This window comes from Cervus canadensis, chromosome 3 (genome assembly GCF_019320065.1).
Source record: "Cervus canadensis isolate Bull #8, Minnesota chromosome 3, ASM1932006v1, whole genome shotgun sequence".
NCBI classification, from domain to species: domain Eukaryota; kingdom Metazoa; phylum Chordata; class Mammalia; order Artiodactyla; family Cervidae; genus Cervus; species Cervus canadensis.
Genome location: NC_057388.1, coordinates 85,038,299 through 85,044,654, shown reverse-complemented (window position 1 = coordinate 85,044,654; position 6,356 = coordinate 85,038,299).

Below are 6,356 nucleotides of genomic sequence, written 5' to 3'. Positions count from 1 at the left end.
TCCCTCTCCAGGGGATCTTCCCAACCCAGGGATTGAACCCAGGTCTCCCTCATTGCAGGCAGACGCTTTAACCTCTGAGCCACCAGAGAATCCCAATTATGGTTAGGGTGACCATAAGCTGTGTTCAATATGATCCTAGGCATAAGTCTTTTAGAGCATGGGATGATTTTTTAACTGTTACTTTGCCTGACTGGATCTTCCTTACTGTTTTATCCCCAGAGAAGTTTTCTTCAGCTAAGACTTATCAGGTCTTTCTCTCATTACATGTTTGTCTTTTTAAAAATAGTACATCCATTCCAATTAATATTTACATTATTTAGATTTGGCTTAATATTTTAAAAGTAGCAGGTTAAACATACATCTTTAAATGACCATGTTATTCTAGCTTTCTTTTCTTCCTTCCCTCTCTCCCTTTCTATCATTTCTCTTCTTCTTTTCATATCTCTTCTTTTTTCTTCCCTTTTTACAAAAGAATATAATACAATTACCAAGGCAGAGCTTGAGGATCAAAGTGGCACATAAGTATATTGTAAGTATTCAGTATATCCAATATTCATAAAGTATTAGGAAGATTCAATGTCTCTGATTAACACTGACTTGTTGTAAAGGAAGCAGATATTTGAGTGACTCATTGAAAAAATTTCTTAAAGCAAAGTAACAGTTCAGAAGGTATAGTTCAGATGTATGTATATATTATTGTGTTCGCGTTCAGTTGTTTAGTCATGTCCAAATCTTTGCGACCCCTTGGACTGTAGCCCATCAGGTTCCTCTGTCCATGGGATTCTCCAGGCAAGAAAACTGGAATGGATTGCCATTTCCTCCTCCAGGGGATCTTCCTGACTCAGGGATCAAACTCACATCTCCTGTGTCTTCTGCAGAGAGGACACAGAAGAAGTCTTTTACTCGCTATGTCTCATATTTCATCCCTCTCTTTATATTTGTATCCTCATTTTCTCTTAATATAAGGACACTAGTCATATTAATTAGGGCCTGTCCCAATGACCTCATTTAAGCCTAATTACCTATTTAATGGCCAAACATAAAACCTTCTGAGGTACTGGGGGTTAGAATTTAAGCATGAAATTTAGGAGAGAGGGCAGACATAATTCAGCTTATAACTAGTTATATTTGAAATCATTTGTTATTTTTGAAAAGTATTATAATTTTCAAACTCAATTTATCATGAATACTTACTGTCTTTATTTGCTTATCCTTATTTCTAAGGAATAAGGGAAAATTATAGATTCTATCATTTACCTAAAAACATATCTGATTTTATTCCAAACATAGCAAAGAGGGGCAAAAGAATCAAGGTGTATTCAAAGCTGAAATATAAGAAAGGAAAGACAAGGCTCAGAATGAATATTTAAGAGTTTTACTGTGCCTTCACCGCCAAAAAAATATGCGCTACTACTGGCCTAGTTACAGACTAATATAGTGTCTCCTATGCGAATAGTTTCATCCTGTAAGCAATTTGCATATCTCCATTAAGTGTTAATTAAAATACAAAAATTTATAGAGTAAACAACTCTGGAAACTCAATAAATTATTAAAAATAGAAGTATATAATTTTGAATAGTATTAGGTTTTATTATTCTTTAAAGATCATTAATAATTTTAGGAAATACATTTTTTTCTGAAGAAATCACATAATGATAACAATATATACCTCCTTAGAAAGTCTTTAAAACAGTAAAGTAAAATTCTATGTTATGGAGAATGGGCTTCATTTTCAGAATAGTTCAACTAAATTAGACTACAGCTGTCACATTTCACTAATATATGATCCTTTATAACATTTATGCCTTTCAAGAATGTCACAGAACTTGAAGACAAACATGAAGCAAATATTCTTATCTGTACTTTGCAGATAGGTCAATGAGGCTATTGAGAGCTGCAAGATAAGCCTAAAGTAAGAGAAGGAATTTTTGAGTCTTCTGTGCCTCTGGAATTGAAACCCTCTTATTTTTTGGCCCTGCGCCTCCCTCACACAAACAAAATTTCCTTTCTTTTGCCAAATTGCCTCCAGGTGCACAACACTATGGGGCAATATCAAAGTAGCTCAATGCAACAGCTCTGGTTCCACAAGGAACTGAAAAATCACCATGCATTGTGCTTGACACTATCAACTGATGGTTTGAGACACTATCTTCACATACCCCACACCCACCAAAACTTGTTGACTCCATCACAGAGACCTCTGGTGCTTGCATAAATACCATGCCAATCAGTATTAGTCTAAACAGCATGCAGTTAGTTTAAGGAGATTAAGAAGGTATCAAACACACTGCTGTACTGATGTCAACTTTAAATCTCCCAAAATGGTTCAATGTGCCTGAATATACCTGAAAATAAATTTTAACAAATCTAGTGCATAGTAGTAAGCAAAGTATATGAGGAAATGATTTATATGATCATGTCTTACATATTCATTCCTCTTTGATATGAATGTTAATGTTGCATTAGATATCAGTTTCACTCCAGCAAGTAATGGTTTTATGGTGTAACATGATTGAGAAATTATTAAAATAATTGAGGTACCAGGCAATGAAGCAGTAGCTGGACATGACTAATTATTAGAATTGACCCAATATGCTGAAGTTTCCTCGATGGCTCAGTGGGTTAAGAATCCACCTGCAATACAGGAGGCACACAAAATCTGGATTCAGTCCCTGGGTTGGGAAAATTCTCTTGGGAAGGAAATGGCAAGCCACTCCAGTACTGGAAAATTTTGCCTGGAAAATTCCATGAATAGAGGAGCCTGGAGGGCTACAGTCCATGGGATGGCAAAGAGTAGGACACAACTGAGTGACTGACTCAATATGATCCTTGAGGATGTTTTTGTTAATTTCCGTCAAAATCTTTTATATCTCATGAATAATTAAAATAGCAACCTTCATATGGAAATAGGATTACTCCCAATTTTTTTCAGTAATGAGCACCTAAAGATGTTGCCTCTGTAGAAGAAATGGGAGTGTATCGGCACAATGGCACATTCACTCTTGTCTTCAATCCATTTGGTTCACATTTCACTTCAAAGTTTACTGGATACATCACTTTGCTTTTTTTTACTTGCAAAGTAGCTATCTATTCATATTCAATCAACCTTGATACAATTTGATTCCTTTTTGCACTGACATTTCACTAAATTAAGTTTGCATAAAACAGGAACTATAAAGTAAAAATTACAAATATAGAGTCAGTGGTGAAAATAAAGCATTCAGGTAAAGCATAGACTGAGATGGAATAGAAAAGTTCTTTATTTTTAAAAAATAAAGATTCTAGGAAATAAAGATCAGAAAACTAAAATTTGTTAACTAGAAGAATTCAGTAAAGTTTATTAAAATGTTCCTGATTTACAGACAAAAATATTTAGAAGTTTTATATGTTAACTCTTAGGCTTGATGGAATCATAAATATCAATTTAATTCCCACTCCATCCTCTGTATTGTTGAGTTTAACTAAATTGTCTCATTTTATTGTTATGATGACTGATAGATATAAGCCTACAACAGACTTGCCTCATTAACACATGCATACATAAATTCCAAATCATGATTTGTATTTTAATAAAAAACTATCCTGTGGACTCCAGACTTAAGCTTTAGAAACATAAAGAGACTGTCACAGAAAAACTAATGACTATGAAATATCAGATAACATATACTACCATAACATTTTGAACACATCTAAGAGCTGAGGTCATCCTGAAACTCACTACCTGAAATTTAAGGGCAGACAGGCACCATCAAGGAGAGATGGGACAAAAGCACGGTTGACCTAGAGCAGACAGAGCATAAGACTGGGCCAACTTACAAGTGAGTAATATAAAACCAACAACTTTTAACAAATCGCCAAAGCTGAGTCAGGCTAGCCTGAAAATGCAGAACTCTTGGAACAGACAGACCAAGGTGGTGTCTTCGCAATTGTCCTACCTCCAACACCATGAGTGGCTGATAAATGTTAACAAAATTCAGGAACCTGGATTCATATAGCTCAGTTCTTATGGCTGTTAAAGTGTAACTGCTGTCTCTTAGGTTCCTTATTGTCAAAACAGAAACCTAGGCCCTATGGGGTATGTTGTACACTGGAGAAAATATAAACTCTGTGAGCAGTGATTCTGCTGACTTGAACATCCAGTGAAAGACAGCCTCTATTTTAGGGATTTGAACTTTTGGCTTCCCTGAGATAACTACCAGGTATCCTCATTTTCAAAAGTGACCATTAGTTTAATACTGAACATTTGTCTGAACTGTAAGCTTGACCCATGAAAGACTTGTGAAACTCTTTCATTCTTTGTACACTACAGACAATTCAACCAAAACACACCATAACAATCTGCTTCCTAACTGATTTATTAGGACTACAACTTCATAGGTGCTGAATAAATAATCCAAATATTTGTAGGCTAAAAATTTAATAAATGCTACCACAATATTAATAGTCATTTGATCATTTTTTTTAGCTACCATTAACAGATTCCTATCCATTACACTCTATTCCACAAACAAATGCTTTACAACATATTTTAAAGCTTTTTTAAATTTACATAATCTACTTCCATTTATACGTTAGTCCTCTTCAGCTACATTATACAATAAGAACAACAAAATCTTACAATACACCATTTTGTAGAAGTTTATCACTTACTTAAAAGATATGTCCTTTGTACATCAGTTTATGGCTTGTTCCTATTGCCAATCGCTCCTGTGTAGCTCAGTTGGTAAAGCATCTGCCTGCAATTAGGGAGACCTGGGTTCAATTCCCGGGTTGGGAAGTTCCCTTGGAGAAAGAAATGGCAATCCACTCCAGTATTCTTGCCTGGAGAATCCCATGGACAGAAGAGCCTGGCAGGCTATGGCTCATGGAATCACAAGAGTTGGACACAGCTTAGTGTTTTCTTTTCTTTCTTTCTACTAAGTGAAGTGAAAGTCGCTCAGTCGAGTCTGACTCTTTGCAACCCCATGGACTATATAGTCCATGAAATTCTCTAGGACAGAAAACTGGAGTGGGTAGCCTTTCCCTTCTCCAGGGGATCTTCCTATCCCAGGGATCAAACCCAGGTCTCTCTCATTGCAGGCAGATTCTTTACCAGCTGAGCCACTACAGAAGCCCATAGGTCTACTAAGGGCTCTTCTTTATAATATTCACACCACTTGGAAAGATAGGCTAAAAGAGTATGGCAGACCTAGGACATGAAATCATCATGGAAAAAACCACAGTGTGATAGGTCCTAATGCCCCTTCTCAGAAGAAACCTTAGTAATTTACACATTGAATTGCTCGGGCCTGGTGCACTGGGAAGACCCAGAGGAATCGGGTGGAGAGGGAGGTGGGAGGGGGGATCGGGATGGGGAATACGTGTAAATCTATGGCTGATTCATATCAATGTATGACAAAACCCACTGAAATGTTGTGGGTAATTAGCCTCCAACTAATAAAAAAAAAAATGCAAAAAAAAAAAAAATCTTCCTGCACATTCACAAAACTTCACAAAAATTCTGTCCTTGAGAGTATTAAAATAAATGAAACATTCCCAATAATAAAAAAAAAAGAATTGCTCCAAACAAGTGAAAGGGCCATGTTTAGTATTAATCAGTTGAAGAAGGAAGTTATTAAAGGCCTTTGATCTCAATACTTCTGTGACTATCATGAGTACTTCTCCATTTTCATGCCATGCCTATGTACATGTTAAAGGCTATGAGTATTTTAAGAAGTAAATATAGGAAGAGTATAGTATAATCCTTGGCTATAAGCGAATAATAGACGACGCCCATCCTTTATCTTCATCCAGAGACAGAATACATGATACACAAGAGGTTTTAGAACCAATTTGTCATGCTTCTATGCAGGATGCTCAAACAAGACATCTTAAATAAGATAAGCTACATTACACATTAAGAAGGATGCTTGAGCCCAGGCTAGATGCATGAGACAAGTGCTCGGGCCTGGTGCACTGGGAAGACCCAGAGGAATCGAGTGGAGAGGGAGGTGGGAGGGGGGATCGGGATGGGGAATACATGTAAATCCATGGCTGATTCATGTCAATGTATGACAAAAACCACTACAATATTGTAAAGTAATTAGCCTCCAACTAATAAAAATAAATGAAAAAAAAAAGAAGGATGCTTGAATAAAAGAAACTCTTCACGTATAGATTACAATACAGCGTATAGCAGGACTTGCTAACAACCAATTAGCTTGCTTGCTGGAACCTGATGAAGAAATAACTAAAGTAACATTTCCAATGATTGCACTTATTTATCTATGATCTCTGGTATAAAGAACCCACTCTACAGAATAGAATGAAATCGGTGCATAAGCACTGCAAGTTAAGCTAAAATCAAAAGTGATTTT